We start from the raw sequence: 17,927 nt of genomic DNA on the forward strand, positions 1-17,927 counted from the left end.
TGATTGCTGACATCAGCCCACTTAATGTACCTGCATTTATGTGATAATTAGATAAAATCAAATAAAGACTTTCTAGTAACTTCATAAAATACAGCAAACATACTTACTGAGATTAGTGTTGATCTAAAATATTATTTATTGTTTCATCTTTTTCTGACAGCGAAAAGGAGCATGAAAATTTGTAAGTGTTTGAGCTAGGAAATATTACTCTTTAGAAGTATGTTTTCCAGTGTAACAGGGTACAGGTCTGTAATATGTGAAGTGAGATTGGTAGAGATAGTATCTTTGATTAGACCCACCGTTTAGAAAAAAGACAATTCAAGGCTTTGTGCTTTTAAGCTTTCTGCTTTTCCCAGCTCCATCAGCTCTCACTCCCTTAGAACGCTGCTGCTACAACATGAACATTACATGTTTGTGTTGACCTAGAATATAGAGGACCAGATTAAGATGCGCTTATAAATGACATGACATGGAAATAATGGTCTGTTTAGAAATGAAGCTTCAAAGATATTTTAGAATATCAGCTTATTCAGAAGATGCTTCAGATGTGCGAGGTTAGAAGAGCTTTCAAAAAGAACCTTCGGTCATTCTAAATAAGGCATAACTGAGTGGCAGATTTGGATTGAGTTGTAGATCTTTCTATTTAAATGGAAAACCTCAAAGCATCAGTCATTCAGCACATGTTACAAGTAAAATATATGGGTAGTGTACACATTACAGAACATCACTTCTAATGTCAGAGGGAGAAAATCGTGTATGTTTACTTCAAGGCAAAATTCATTGTAGAGCAGAGGGTCTGCAAAGGGAGTCATTTCCTACATTAACCTAACAGTCTGTACAGGGAGCATGAACAAAGTGACCATTCTGCGGCAGTCACTCTGTGCCCAGTGGGAGCCAGAGGGACGGGTGCTGTATCCCAGCATTGGCCATTCCACCCAAGGTGATCACTGAATACAGGAATAGTCAGTAGTGGCTTGCATTTTCTCCTTCAGTCCGTAGGCTAGAGATTAGTACTGCAGCCTCTCAGGCTGTATACAAACAGGCAGTTGAATTCCAGTCCTCAAAGCTTTCTGCTCTCCCCTGTTCAAATCTTTATTTCACTGACTCTGTCACTCAGTCCTACTAAAGCTCATCTCACTAGACACTCCGTGATTGGGTCCTAGCCTTTTGGATCAGTTTGCTCTTAAGCTTCCCTTAGTCTGAGTAAGCTGCAGCACTGCTTCTTTCCTTGACATCTCTGACATATATCCTAGGCATCTGCTTTTCGTCTTTAATCCCTTTACAAAAATGGGTTCTTGTTGACCACCTGCCATAAGCCTGCAAGAGCAGCTTTGGCTTACCAGGCTTCTCATGACAGTGAAACTCCAGCTTTCCAGGCTCCAGTTTATCCCTTACTGGGCATTTGTAACAGTTAAGACAGCACAAAGTTTGTAAAGATTTCGAAATCAGTCACTCCATACCTGGACCAATACAGCTGTAGACAAAAATAACAAATGTTTACATGTTTCTTCACTTCATGGGGCTTGTGTGTCTTCCACATTCAGATAAGAGTTGCCTTTCCTACCCTGCCCTCATATGTTTTACTCTGAATCATAGAATTTCCCTTCTGTACATACACTTTCTTTTTCCTTCAGCTGATCTTGCAGTTAAACAGAACCATTCTGCTTTGGGAGCGTGCCCATCTGTTCTGCCCCAGCATCCTTTGTCTGTCTGCAAGTTACCTTTGAGTGACCCTGCAGTCTTTCAACTGTGCGGTTTCAAAGTAGTTCTGTTAGCTCCTGTTCTCTTTCCAAATCCTTCAGAAAGGCTGGAAATTAATGGTTTCAGCCAGGATATGTTCCATTGGTTCAAAATTACTTTTGATTGTGCCTCATTAGGTAGATACATGGCAGAGCCATGATAAAAAATCAATTCTGTAGCCTTTAAGATAAAACAATGGCATAGTGGTTCAATAAAATCAATGAGAATTTTTCCATACAGATTCTTGAGGTTGTCACATGCAAATTTTCACATCTTGTCATTTTATCAGGGAATTCCTAATATCTATTTTTACCTTAAATTTCTGTTTTCTGGGAGCACGGCTAAATGAAAACACCAGCTTTCTTCCTCTTCCTCCATCCTTGAAAATTCTCATGTGAATGTATCCAGAGAATGGCTGTGTTAGATCAGATCTAGCTAATCTAGGACACAGTGTCTGGCAGTATTCAACAGCAGACTCTCAGAATCTAATAAATAGGGAAAGTACAACATAATATTACTGTAGTGTCACTTCCACGTCTGAACGTTCAATGGTTTAATGATTTCCTGAGCAGAAAGTTGCAGAGGTCATGCTGTGGCTAGTAACCACATGAAGAGCTTCCTTCCGTAAATTTGTATAAGTTTTTTTTAACCCCTTTCTACTAGCATCAAAAAATCCTGAATCAATGAATTCCACAATCAGATTATGCAGCATCTCCTCTTGTTACTTTTAGACCTGCTACTTCATCCTTTCACTGAATGCCCTGTAGTTCTTCCTTATTCATCTTCTTCATGTCGCTCTTTATAGGTCCTGGTTTCCAAGCTGAAGGGTCTTAATATATTAAACAGACTTGGTAGGAAGCTGGTTTATTCTTCTGATAATTCTTTTTTTCTTTCTTTCTTTTTTTCTTTTTTTCTTTTTTTTGTCCTCCTGAATCTGTTGTAGCCTTGCTCTGTTCCTTCATGGTGGGTTCACTCTATGGCTATTATTTAATATGTAGCTGCAGTATGAATTCATTCACTGACACAGAGATACCTTCCTTTTTCTTCTCTATCCCCTCCAGTAATTTTTAACATCTCATGTACCACATTTACTGACCACTGAGTTGGTATTTTCATGGGACTGTGCAAAAAGACTGCCAAAAGCTCCTTCCTGCACAGCTGCTTAATTTAGAGACCATATTTGTATGTAGAACTCTATGTAAGGAGATTTTTTTTTTCAAATCCATTACTTTGCATATATCAACATTAGGTTCATCAGCAATTTTAGTGGTCACTTACTAAATGTCTTGAGATCTTTCTATAACACTCTGTAATCAGCTTTACTTATGAAGAGCTTGAATATTAGCAGCAGTGTTTCTTTTCTCATGGCATCCTCCTTTTTCTCGTCAGTTCTGGGTATTCTGGACAGATAACTAAAACATGTACGTAACCTACATCCATATTTTTCATCAAATAGTCAAACCTAGACATTTATTTTTGTGCCTTAAGTAGAGAACCTACCCTTTTATACAAGGACAGCTTCATTTCAGAGTCTTCAGTGAAGATCTTTACGAAAAACTTTTTTTTTTTTTCAATCTGCCATAGACTGTGTAGCCAATATACAAGCATTGGGGTTTTGTGGGTTTTTTCACAAAGTAAGCCTGGAGTTACTAACTGCTGTTTGCTTAGAAAAGCTGGAGGGGAAAACCAAACACTCAAATTTAGTAAATGCATGAGCAGGATCCTACACATATATTAAAAACTGTTATTTTAAATCCTGTTTTGTAACTTTTCAATGCTTGGTGTTGGCAATGCAACTAATTGCATATAATTGGTAGTACTTTAGTATTTATTTCCCTTCCCATTATGTATGGCTTTTATTATGCGTGGCTACTTGTAGTTCGGGAGGAGGTGCCTCACTGAAAACCCATTTCATTGAAATAAACCCTAAGATTTACTCTGAAATTGAAGGGGATTTCCAAAGTTCGTAAGCTTTGCATTAGTCCAGTGCAGAAGGCAGAGTATCAAGTACTGTAAGCCAAAGCTACTTTTCCTATGCAAGGAATTGAATGCTGTAGAATGCTATCATTAATAGGCACTCACAGAACTGGAGATAAATGTAGAGGGGGAAACTGTAAGCATACTTATAAATATAGAAGGCTTAAGTGTACTGTTAATCCACAGTCACCAAAAAAGGAATTGAATTAGAGGATGTGGGGATACTGTTCTTCCAACAATACTAACCACATGGACCTTGCAGCAACGAATCATTGCTGTATCCATATCCTGCTCCAGGTTTCCCATATATCCAAGTGAGATGGACAGAAATATCAGGAAAATGCAAGGACTGAGGTGGTCTCTGTTGCTTATATTGCGTCACCAATGGGAGCAGTCTATGTTCCATGGCCCTCATTAGCCATTAAGTCCTGGCTATGGAAGTACTGATCCTGGCATTATTTTAACTAGTGGAGGTGCAAAACTGTCATAAGAGCTCTAATATATCTCTTTTAGAAGCAATCCTGAAATTGGGGATATAGAGAATATGAGTTTGATTTCTTAGTATTTGTACTTTCTGTGCTATTGCTTTTGTATGGCAATTTAAAATATCAGTATCTATACTTCACTGCAGCTTGCTACTTTGATAGAGAAATGTACTTGACTCCCTACAGTTATTGCAATTGGAGGGGGATCTGATTAGAATGCTTTTCCTAATTAAGTGATATCACCTAAAGTGAGTTTCCCTACCATTGTCTCACTGCAGTGTAAAAATAACAACAGAGGAGAATCATTTGGTTATTTTATTTTCCTGATTAAAATGTCTTTACTTATTCATATTTTACAGGGTAAAATTCCATCTTAATGAAAGACCGAGGGTCAGTTTTCTAACACAGCTAATTATGTGTCCTCATATCTCAATCACAGTTAGGGCTCAATTTCATTGAATTCAGTAGCAGCATGTCTCAGTAGATCCATACATAAGGAGAAAGCCCAAGATGGATACTCAGCCACCAGAGATCAAATGAGGGGTTCTTCTGAGGGTTTTTTTGTCTAAAGTCTGGGAGAAAGCTACCTATCATCCCCTCCTAAACCAAATGCAACATAAAAGCGAGTCTGCATAGTATGCCTGAACTTCTTTGACTTCAGGTGATTCTGTAATATCTGTGTATTTCAGATCCAATTTTTATGTTTCTGCTTTGGCAATAAACCACTCTGTCCCCAGAGGAAGCACTCCTCTAGAGTTTTCTCCCCTTCTGTACTCTTTTTAAAGGTCGAGCTGATCCCACCTTTCACAAAAATTCTGTTCTTCTAACCAGTGCAGCTATTTCCATTGAACTGGTTGGCCAAATAAAGGGAGTTTGAAGCATCTTTCCACATGTTTGCTGTTAATAAACACAAACAAGATAGATGGACTCTGTATTTTATCAGCACTCTCTCTGTGGGTCCACCTTATTTAGGCATCTGTTCATGAAGTTGCATGAGAAAGACCTTAAAATTTAAAAAGTATGGTCTGAAAAGAGACATTTCTCCCAGAAAGAGAAATAGTTTGTTATGGCAGAAAAGCCATCTTATTTAAGAAAATGTTAAAAGTTAAATTATTCATTTGTCTTTTTAATTAAAGAATTGCAGGCACAGCTGTTGGATCCAAGTCCTGCAGTTTTTACAGCCAAACACTATATTAATGGAAATCTTACCCTAAACAGGCTTTATGATCAGGCCTGGTTAGATAAGTTTTATAAGTAATTTATTGTTTAATGTTCATTCATTAATTTATTGCTTGTTTACTTGTAACACTAAGATATATGGTGCTTCAGTTTCTTCTCATAACTGTAAGCAGCACACTTTAAAAAGAAGTCCTCTTTATACTAATATAAGAGTTGAAGCTGGATTTCATATGGCTCATTCACTTCATTCTGACTAGTAGTACTCTGTATAGAATATTTTATCCCTGCGCTGCTGTATTCTGTGCCTTTGTGCCTGCATGCTTAGCCATTAATGGAAAAATGGACTTTCCTGCAGTTCTGAGTTTTCTTTCTTTTACTTCCTTTCCCAGTTCTGTTGTTTTTATTGATTCTATGAGAGTAAGTAACACACAAAAGAGAAGATTAGGGCAGAAAGATTTCCCTAGTCCATCAACAAATTTCCTGGGCTTCATTATCTGTAATTTCTTTTAAAGACATAGAGTTACATTTACATTATGTAAATAAGAAGTATAATCCAAGGGATCAGCTCTTTCATGTTAAATAATGTGTACCAAAAATAATTCAGCTGAAGCCAGTGGCTTGAAATTTGTATGAGAGAGCAGAAAACCAGACTGGTGTACAAAATGGCAAATTCTTGTCACTTCTGCTTAGGCAAAAATCTAGAGAATGACAGCTGTGAGAGTTTTGTCCAAATAAGAATTTTGATCCTCAGCCAAGGAGCATGAAGAAGACCAGAATTAAGTACCAGTATTTTCTAGATAGAATAGTTTGATAGACTTCTCTGTGCTTGTGATTTTTCTCCTTCAAATGTTTTTCTTTTCAGTTGTACACACTGCACCAGATTCTGTGCTCATTAGCAGAAGATAGTTTTGCCTGTTGAAAATTATGACAAATTATGTGATTTAAACTTCTGTTTAAAAAATTACTCATACAGTATATCATTTTGAGCCAAAGTCTAATCTCAAGTTTCCAGAACTTCACATCATTCCTTTTACAACTTTGTCTATCCAAAGGGTTAAAATATTTTTACCTGAACCATTTGACCTTTTCCTGAGAAATATTTGCTTTAAGAAACAATGAGTCCAGAGGCAATTCTGTGACTGCTTTAATATTCAAAGTTGGCATTATGGCACACACATTGTATTTACTGAAAAACAGTGTGAAGTAAAAAACAGCAATGTAATTTTTCATTAACCACTGAGCATAAAATTGCCGTCAGTGTTAAGAACATTGAGGTCTTTGCAAGCAAGCAGTGTCACATTCACAAATGTTTAATTGAAACATGAATGTGAATTGTCCTGCTGGTCAGTTTTGAATCTCTTCTGTAGTAGAAGCATTAAATAATTTGAAGGCATATGTTCTATTGTAGTCATAGCAGTAGTATATTAAATGCTAATGAAACTTCAGAGAGCCTAAAGAGCAGTCTTTGAAAATGCATTAAATTCTGTTTAAATTTTTTTGTTGCAAGGGGTTTGGGATTAGGGTTCTTTATTTGTTTGCTCCTTTTTTTTTGCCCCCAAACCAAGCAAACTAATGATACAAGGTAGTTGCCTCTAAAAGTCCTTACATTCCCTCCTCCTAATTAATCCCATCCCCAAAGCCCATTCACTTTTGCAATTAAGGTGACCGCTGTTCGGTTTGGTCTAGTACATTTACAACTGACCAGCAGAAAATGCCTTAGTACTATTTATTTGTTGTCACATCCAGAGCAACAAACAGTGAGCAAATACTAAATAATGACTGAGGAAAACATGTTATCAAGATTCAGAAAATACACAAGAAAGCTGTTGTGCTCAGCCTGGCTTTTTAGACAAAAACTTTCCTGCCCTTTGCATTCTCTGATATATATCCTGGTTTAAAAACAAGTATCCGAGCTTGGAAGCACTGCCTCTGACCTCAAAAAAAAAGGTAGATAAATTTATAAATATATGGTAGATAAAACAGAAAGCTGTTTAGTGCCTTTCTGAGACTGTAAAACAAAACTGATTTTACATTCCTATTACTAATGCATGACGCAAAGAGTCTCAATCTTTTAAATATATGTATTGTAAAATCAAAATTAAATAAAATAAATAAAATGCATTCAATAGGGCACTTCTCTCTGGCAAGTCACTGCTTTTATGCAAGTAAACTCTGCAGCCTCCTCTGGGCCAGAACATTAGTTGAATAGTTGCAATAAGAAGAGTGAATCAGATGCTATTTAAAGGCATTAAGCCAAGTGTAGATGTTTAATACAGGTAACTCAACTCTGCATTGAGTTAATATGGAAATAATTATTGTAATGTAGCACTTCATTATTTATAATGCATTAAATGGAGATTTTTATATGATGCCTTTACAGAGCAGGCAGTTCTCTTGCATAACAGATAACTATACAAAAATTACAATAAATATATAAAGGCTGTAAGATCTTTAAAAAAGCAATACATTATGATTTGATGGATAAGAATAGATATTGCCTTCCCCAAATGCTAAATAAATAGGATAGCAAACCACACTGCTCAGTGATTTAATCTCTGTTTTTATGAAATTATTTGAAATCTGTGGGGCAGGAAAGACTGTCTGAAATACCTCAATATTTTGAACAACTAAGCTATATATTTTCCTGATATTTTCTTAATGCAGAGTGTGGGAAATGCTTATTCTAAAGCCCAGATGAAGCACCAATGTGAGAAATGTCGTAAAGCTTCTCATGTTGACTGGAGCTAATTAACAGCAGTGTTCCAGTGTTGTTCAGTTTTAAGCAGGAGCACACAGCACAATATCTTATTTTGCTATTCAATAGATTTTTGCTTAAAAACAGATGAATTCAATACCCTTACAAGTGTAACCCTTTTTTCCTCAATATGTTCTTAGCAGATTCACTAGAAATATTTCCAATGGCATGTTGATTTATCTTTTAAAATAAAGCATAATTTTAGAAACGTGCTTAACTATTGCAGACCCCTCCTATAAGTACAGTGTACATGCAAAGTGTACTACTTTGTGACTGCATTTCCAACTCAGAGATAAGTTAAGACATGCATGCAAAGAAAACAAGCCTACACATAGGAAAAACTGAAATAAAATCAGTGATTTGTCTCCCCTTTTCCCCTCATATACAAGGTAACTTTGAATCAGTAATAGGTGCAGTTAGCCTGTATATCCTACATTTGCCTCTATGTATCTGTGGAGATACATACATACATTCAGGGTGTTAGAATCTGAGACAGTAAAAAGCCATTTCAGTGCTGTAGAGGCAGGCATTCAGGCATTTTGTTATTGTGCAAATCATACTGTTTTAATATTGAAGATGTGTGAAATGCATAAGAATTTCTGTTTTCCCTTCAGTTGGTGCTATTGAAATTTCAATATCTAGAGAAAGTTCAGTACAGTGAATTTTATTTAATATTCAAATAAACCACCACTTCTAAATAATTTTATTTAAAACATCACAGATTTTCCATTGGTTACACACCTCTTCATGCTACTTTCCAAATCCTTTACCCTAGTTTCAAAAGTTGTGTTTTATTTTTGCTACAAAGTTTCTTCGTTCTTGCCCATACTGACTCTCAGAAGCAGGGTCAGAAGAAGGCATTCATCTAAAAATCACAGGGTCTAAACCAAGTTGTCTGAAGAATTTAATTTCGAGAACAGTTTGGCTCTGCAACACCTGGGAGTGTCTCCCTTGTCTGCAATAGGAGTTGTTGGAATATGCATCTTTTGAGGCTGTATCTTGTGATCAGTCAGTGTTCACCACTCTTGTTGCCCCTCTGGGGGCATCGGATTCTCCTGGGGCTTAGGAGGTCTGCAGGGAGGAACAGACCATTGGCTAAAACAAAACTCTGCAGTGAAAATGCCAGAGTGAAAGCTGTCAGCTGTTGGACAATTGAAGAAATCAGTCCCAGCTGAAATACTATGTGTATTTTATGCTAACAGGAGGTAGGACCTAGCTACTCCCCCATACTTTCTAGTGATCTCCTGTTATGCCCCTTAGGCAACCATGACATATTCTTGGACCCCTATGAAATCACACTTCTATAAAGTGGAATTGGAGCTGAGAGGCCTCTTCAGGCTCGGGGTCAGTGAGAGCAGACTACATCTTTTGTTTCTGTTACACTGCTCCTGCTGCTCCTAGGGATTTGAAAGCAAAGAGAGGAAGAAGAGACTTGTGACTGAGATGTTAGCTGCACAGTGGCAAGCTTTCTTGTTCCCTATCATGCTGCAGACTTACAGAAGAGCCTTAAGCCTGTTTGTTCATATCTAACTCAGTTTTCTTATTAGGGTAAAACTCTTTATCTCCCTCTTTTACTCTGTTTGAAGCTGGGGCTCTTTCTGGGGTTTAGGCACTGCAGTGAGGTGATTAAGCTCAGCTTTATGTATACATCATCATCACCTTTGCACCAGAAAGAAAGAAAGTAAGAAACATCACAGGACCTATAAATGACAGTGGTCATCCATCCAGTGGAGAAAGCAGAAATCCATGCCAGTTCTGATCACGGTCAGTTTTTCATTCTTTTTCAGTCTGCAGAAGAATACAGTGCAATTGCACCTTGTGGGAAGTTTCCAGAGGGGTTAAGAAAAGAATAGGTACTGCTTGTAAGAAATAAGTATTCAATTACCTATTTACATTAAACATCATCCTATGATGTCAAATATTCAGAAAGAAAAACTCTTACTTTCAGGACACTATATTCCAATTCCTCCATATTCTCCTGCCTCCTCTATTTCCTCTGGCTTTAGCTTTTCCTTTGTTTTTACATCTTCCTCTTTCTCTGTGGCTATGTGAGCTCCCATTATTACCACCTGCATTTTCTTTTTTTTTTGCATCCTGTCTCCTTCCTTTTTTTTTTTTTATCTACTAAGGTTTTGACAACAAAAATCGTATTATCGCTGTAATGGGATGATAAGGTGCGCTCATTTTCATGTTTTCTGAATGCACTAACTAAGGCTTCCTTGTAACATTTATACTTGGTTGACTCAGACTTTGAAGCATTTGAGAATTTGACAGTAACTCCTGTACACCCTAAATCCGAGTCATCAAGATATATTGTATAGGCATTATCTCTAACATCTCGGGTCTCTGAGCCATAATTTTTTAGTTAACATGGATCTATTAATGATCCACCTTGAAGGCAGGTCACACCTTTTCCATTAGAAAGTACTATGTGGCTCTTTTCTAGAAGTCCTCTTCTTGGAAGTAGCAATATTTTTGTGGAGCAAAGAGATCCAAAAGCAGCCTTCAAATTTCGTTTGAAAACTACTGTTCCAGTTGGGAAGCTAGAATTGAATAAGAAAAGCTAGTCTGATTGTTAATGTAAAAGGTGAAAGTAAAAACCACGTTTTGGATTAATTGGAATTTCCCCTTTCCCTGACTGTGTTGGGTCTCAAGAACCCCGTTTACTGCTATTGTTAAAGGCTCATTGCAGCAGCCATTCAAAGTACATTTTTCAATCCCAGCTAACTGCTGGTAGACCAGCATGAAATGCCAGCAGAGTTTACTCCTCTGTCTTCTCCCTTCCTCTTTCCCTGCAGAAACACTTAAATTGGAAAACATGCAGAAGATAAATTGAGGCAGAAAAGTGGGGCAGCTATGTCAGTAAGAGAAGTATTAATTCTAGCAGTAGACAGGTGGTGAAAGCTCTCTGGAGACCTCTTCCTCTTGAGTCACATATCCAAAGAGCCCAGACTATCTGTAGCCACAATAGAGACTAGGAAAGGTGAGTTGCTTTGTGTTTTCATTATGTGTTTGCTTTCTCCAAGTAGAGTGAGACTGTCAAGGGACCTGTCTGAGGACTGAGTACTGGAGACCTGTAACAGCTGATTATAGCAGGTACTATAGATTTATGGGGTTCTTAGTGTGGACTTTTCAGTGTCAATTTGAGTTTCAGTACCTTTATGTGCCTGTGATGGCACTTTTGGGTTGTTCTATTGAGGAACTCATGTTTGGTTCCTGGAAAGGCTCGAGGATTTCACGTGCTGTGAAATACAGGTGGCTGGTAACAATGGACTAGTCAGTATAACATAGGAACAAAAGTATTTTTCTTCAACTGAAGCATTTGTTCCTATTTACCGTTTCAGAGTTTTCTGAGGGTAAAAGCTTTGCAGATATCTCTGTATATGGAATTCAAGTTTGGTATAGCATAAATGCAGACCTCATGTTAGAAGTGTTAACTTTGTAGTTCAGTGATCAGTATTCTTGATCTCTAGTAATACCCTTTCTGAACAGGAAAGTATTGAATCCTTCCAAGGACAAAGAGGTTTTGGTCTAGGATTCCTCAGACTTACAGAAAATGAGACTAGAAAAGGGCAGTGTGTATTTTTTGTCTTACTGCCTGCACACAGCAGGCTGCCATATGTCACCCGGTAATTTCTGCATCAGATTTTTATCCATGCTCCAGAAAGACATACAACTTGAAGTTAGAGTAGTGGAGGATCTATCATACCATTCTTACACCTTCACTATTAAAGATTTTCACCTTGTTTCAGCTGGACTTTGCCTAGTTTAAGCTTTCAGCTTTCAGCTGTGTCATTGTGCTTTTTCTCTACTAAATCAAAAAGACATCTAGTATAGAAAATCTTTTCTTAGTTACATGTAGACTGTGACAGTGTCATTTCAACCTCTTTGCTGCTGTCCTGGAAAAATGCACTTCATTGATTTTGTATACTGGAAAAGACTCTCATATTCCTTAAATAAAAATAACTAAAATGTCACTTCTGGACTGACACAGAAATAATGTATAAGAGAGAACAAAATGGAAGGTACTGGTTGTATTTGCAGTGAAATAAAAACTAATACATTCCTAAGAGCATCCTGGATGGAGAGAAAAGAGTTTGGATTATGGCACAGATTTTTGTTTCCAGTTGCTATGTGAATTAACAAGCAAATGTTGATTCTTCACAGTATGAAAAGACTCATAAAAACTTGCAGTTCTTTTTCTTCAGGGGATGTATTACTTGTTCAGAGTAACATTTGTACTGCTCAAAATAGTGATGTATAGCTCATGCTCTAAACAGAGATAACAGCAATGAGGACATCAGAAATAAGGGCAGATCTTTGGATCTTACAACATTGCTTACTGAGTCCACAGGAAGAAGAGTAGCTTCTCCAGGTCCCCCCACTCTTTGCTGCTTCTGGAAAAAAGGTTGCATTAGAAACTGCATAGGAAGATCACGGTAGAAATTATTCCAAGGTACAAAGTACTGTGAGAAAGGGCAACTGTAGCCTAACACCACAAATAAAGTTGCCCAATGGAGTCTGCTTGTTTAAGAGCTCCAGAAAGGAGGGACCTTGAACTGCCAAATGTGAATCATGTGGTGGATTAGAGATGTAATTCAGTGTTTCAGGATACCCCTGGAAAGTCCAAGTTCAGAAAGCTACCAGAAATTACTCAGCTCTCATCTGAGCCAATTATTCTATACTTACTTTGAGCATCTTGTTTTAGAAGCAATAGGTAGTACTGCTGTCAGAGGAAAGTGTACTGAGGTACTCAGGGTACTGAGTTGTATTGAGTCTGGTTTGACTTTGACTTTTCCATTCAATCTTTTCTCTGAGCCTAACCATTGCTTTATGAAGAATGTTCTGGTATCTGTGAACTTTAGAATATTCACACCCTCCCCATTTCTTTCCTGTACCTGCAGTAGCACCAGGACTTTTGTCTAAGCTGTAATAGCCCCATACATCCCTTTAGGATGAGCCTTAACCCTTCATTAGAACCTGTTTATTTATTGCTGCAGTTCCTTGCTGGAAATGAGTGGCAGAAGTTGTCCTCACGTCAGCCTGGAGTCTAGGCAGAGAACTTTCAGAATACACCACCTCCCTCTCATTATTCCTCCAAGCTTTGGACTACCATGCATTACAGTGCGTGCTCTTTTTTCAAAGCAAACTCTGGATCGTTCACTCATTTTCCCGACTGTTTTGAACTAGGCTTGCCTGGGTGAGACAAGACACACAAAAGGAATCTGACCGCAAAGACATTTGTTATCCTCTTTAGAGGCACCTACCTTTCACATTATTTGCCAAAATTCAGGTTGCAACCAAGTCATACTTTTTCTACTGAAAAATGTGGGAAAACCAGATTCATTTGATTGCTCTGAACACATTGGCTTAGGACAGTCAATAATAAAGATTGCATATTAGAAAGTCAAGAATTGCAATTTATGTGTGTCATTATTTGTAATGCTAGAGGACATGATTGCTCTGTGTCTTATGTGTTGTGAGGCAGTCCTGAGATCTGGATTTGGCTTCACTAAATTGTTAGATTGGAGTAACAGGAAAAAATTACGAAATGCTTCTCTCACTGAGGTCTTACTTTCTACAGACATATCACTCACTGTTGCATAAGAATTTATCAGACAGCACTAAACAGACCAGGTTTTACTCTAGATCAGCAAATGTGTCCAAGTAGCAACGGCCCTAGCAAAAAAGCAGTAAAATTCATAATTTGGCTTCTTCACTGAAAGATACCTGTGACACAGAGGACTTCAGAGTAATATAAAATACAATTAAAACAAAAAAAAATAACCAAACAAGAAATCCCCAAAACCCATGTTGCCTGGCCCATCCTGGCTTCTGGCCCTCACTGGCTTCTGGCCCTTGCTGGCTTCTGGAACAGTCAAATCTCGTCTCACCTCTGAGCTTTCCTAAAATACTCACCAGAGGAGTGACATAATTGCTTCTTCCAAAGCCAAGACAGCTTTTCCATTAACTTCAGAATAAGCAAAAGAAGGCCATTTCTGGATGTTTAGAAGCCCTACTTCAAACTTTTCTACAGATCTGTTTTTGATAACACTGGATCCACCCTGTCTTTAACTGGAAAGATCTCTGCAACCTAGGAAACTTGCAGATTGTATTTCACTTACCACATTGAAAGAGCCTGCTGGTATTCCTCTTGGCACAACTCAGACTTAACACCCATGACCCCTTCGCTCCCTCAATTTTAGCACGTAACTTTTCTGTGTTATCTTGTTGGAAAACCTGTCCTTCCTCAGTGGCAGTGCACTGCCAAAATCATCCATACAGGCTATGATCTGAGTTCAATTGCATACAGTCTGATCAGCTGCCTCCTGTTTCTAATAAGGACTGGATAAGGACTCTTTGGAGAACAGGATTATTGTCCTTATCCGCCATGCTGGTTTTGCAGAACTTTGCACATGCTGACATTGTCCTGACTTGTTTCTTGATGCTTGCTCTCCATTCTTAGGGCAGCTCCTCTCATTATCCTAATTTTGAGTCAGAAAATGCTAGGAAAAGATGCTTGCCTTTCTCTGTTTTTTCCTTACCTACAAGCATTTTTCAGTACATGCATGAATTTACTAATATGTTAAGAAAAGTATCAGCTCAAACCCCTGCTTTAATGCTTCTCTAATCTGTGGTTCTGTCTCAAGCAAGAATAGTACTGTGTACTTCAGTTTCTTTTGTCAAAGTAGACCCCTTGTTGTATTATCCTTGCCATATTACCTTTGCCTTTAATTCAGTTGCTTCTGCTTTGTTTTCTGTGAGTATCCAATATACATGCACACAATCACAGTCACTGAAAGCAGGGGAAGGAGGAGAGGCAGCACAGATACTGGGTGACTTTTGGACAGATACCCCCCAAAATCTTGTCATTCCATCACTCTTTCAGCCCTATTGAAGCCTGATTTAAAACAGATTAAGTTGAGGACTGAGTTGCTTTCATCTGTAAAACAGCCGTTTCAAGCAAGAAGTTCCTTCACACTGCAGGAAGAGAACATATTTGCCTGCATGACACCATTTTAATAGGAATATTTTTCTTAACATTAGAATCAGTTGATTGGAGGAATCCTGCATTTTGCAGAGACTATCCTTGAGTTTTACTATTTTATTTTTTTAGAGTTGGTGAATGTATCTTATCACTACAGGAAAGGACTGGAGACCACTTTAATTTGCAGAAATGCAGACATGTCATCTCAAGTAAATCTGAAATTTTCTAAAGGAAAATGGTGCCTGTGGTTATGAACTGAAAGGAAAAGACAAACTGCGAATCACAGTGGTTCTAAGGAAGAAGTGAAAATCTGAGGTTTAAAAATAATCCTGCAGGACTGCTGCTATATAAATATATATTTACAGAAATTACACCTTTGCAGCAGTCTTGCAGGATTATTTTTAAGTATGAACTATGTAAGAGATGTCTGGCTTGTATCCCTCTTACAGCCCTGAAATAAAGTTTTCAAAGTGGCAATGCTAGACTACTCCAATGCTCTGTGTAAAGGCATTTTCAGGTCAAATGGAGCAAGCCTCGCATCAAAGTTGTGGAGCAGAATACACACAGGAGCTCTTGATGTTCCACTCCAGCGCTCAGTTCCGCACTCATCATCAGGATAGAGACTGATCAGAGGGTAACTAACTCACTTTTAAAAACATGACTTTTTACTTCAGCTATAAGTAAAAATTCAGACTGAAACACTCTGAGTGCTATAGGCTGGTGGGGCTCAAAGATGGAGATAATTTTTTTTTTTTTTTAACTGTTATTTGGGCAGCCTTGCGAGGGAAAAGAATTACAAAAGAGCAGTGGGTTATTGGTATCACTGTCTGTGGGTTATTGTGGGTTGTGAGAGGTGATAAAGAGCTGTTTGCTGCCACCAAGGAAATGCAGAATAACTTTGGGAAGAGAAATATCGCACCTGACCGGGTCAAGGTTATAACGGTGGTTGTTGGGAGTGTGCTGATGCTATTAAAGCCCTATTAGCATGGAAAGGCTTGATCCCATTCTCCTGACAGCCGGAGATCTCGCATCACAACTTCAGGGGCAACAGGATCGGGCCCAGACCGCCTTAACGCAGAATACCCAATACGAATGTCTCAAGTGGTTAGAAAATTTGTCCCTCAGGTTTTAACGGAATGACCGAAAGCTCTAAAGCGTTTCGGAAAATTTCGGCTTTGAATCACAGACTCCTGCTAAAGACTTCCTGAAAAATCCTAAAGACTGAAAAAAAAAGAGAAAAAAAAGAAAGGAAGCGGTTCAGTTTGAAGAAAATAGTTCTGATGTGAGAGAATGGCACTTGAAAACCGTAATTATGTGAATATCAGTAGTAAAAAGCATCCTTCTCAGGCTGGCCATGGGAAACCTGAGCACAAACAGAAACTTGCCATCCAAGCGAGAAAAGACCCCCCTTCGAGTATATTTTTTTCCCTATTTCCCCATTTTATATGGTGAATGTAAGCTTATGGACAGCTGCAGGCAGGTGGCGTGGTTTGGTGGTGGTTTGCCGGGGTGGGTTTTTGGAAGCGGCGTGTTGAAGGTGCCCGGTGGGGTCGGTACACGCGTGGCACAGCTACGGGGGTGGTGGGGGCTTCGCCTCGGTAACGAACCGATTCCAGGCTCCCCCAGACGCCAACACTCGCCGCAACGACTCTTAACAATTACGAGCCCTGGCCTTATCCCGGGGCTGGTAGTTCTCCCTCCACCTTTCGCCGCCGGCCCGTAAACCGAGGGTTCCGCTGGAGCACGACGGGTCCTGCCGGTGCCGGAAGGAAGGGGATGCCCCAGGCATCTTCTCTCCGCATCGCCAGGAATTTCAGCTTGTTTTTTCTTTCCTGCTGAGTTTCGCTGGCGGAACCCAACGAGTGCTTTGCACTCCAAACCGCCGAGCGATGGGACCAAGAGGGTAACAGGGCCTGAAAAAAATTCCTAATGCCCCCAGAATATCGCTTAAAAACTACTCCGAAATATTCCGTAGCTTTTTAATTGAAGTAAACAAAGTGCAACAAATCCTAACTCTTATATGATTGCGCTGAGATTAGGCTCTAATTGCTTAAGGTTCAGGTGGAATCTGCAGGCTAAAGCCTATAAGAACAATCTGAATTTCACAATCATTCTGTCAAAAGCAAAGAGATGAGAGCCCACACGCTTCCTAACAAGTCATTTTTAACAGTTACAAGCTCCTCACAAAGACCACACAGGGAGTCTAAGAGATGCAAATCTAATCCCTGGTCATTCTGCGGGCCTTCAACAAAGATGTACTAAGATGTACAAAGAAGCCTAATAGAAAAGAAATCAGTTCTCTGTCACCGGCTCCTACTAAAATCTATTAAAGAAAGTACGGATCTTGTATTTACAGCAGTTGCTTTTAAAGGTTAAGGACAAGTCCATATAAAAGTGTTGGGGTTTTTTTATGTGAAATATTAAAAGACATGCATCATCTACTCCTTTTTATTCCTAACGATGCTTTAGTATTTATTTTGTATTCATTGAGCAAAGGAATCATCCATTATCCATTATCCATCCCTTTGTTCTTTGAAATATTAGCAACAGAATTTTTTAATTGTTAGTCATTTGGACGGGTGCCGTTTCGGTTTCTTTTTTTTTCTTCTTTTTTTTTCCCCCAGGATCCCTCATTTCAAAACGCTCACAGAGACCTCGGAGCAGCGGTCGGTATCTTGTCAAAATACCTTGAAATATCTCCATCCCATCGGTAGTTCGACCAGTGTCTAGGAGTGAATATTTAAATCAAACGAATATTTAAATAAAGAAGAATAAAAAGCCCAGCTGTGCATTGGCAAACGAT

This window comes from Pezoporus flaviventris, unplaced genomic scaffold (assembly GCF_033815535.1).
Source record: "Pezoporus flaviventris isolate CSIRO_AGI_PZ_B2104156 unplaced genomic scaffold, CSIRO_AGI_Pfla_v1 ptg000036l, whole genome shotgun sequence".
Taxonomy (NCBI): domain Eukaryota; kingdom Metazoa; phylum Chordata; class Aves; order Psittaciformes; family Psittacidae; genus Pezoporus; species Pezoporus flaviventris.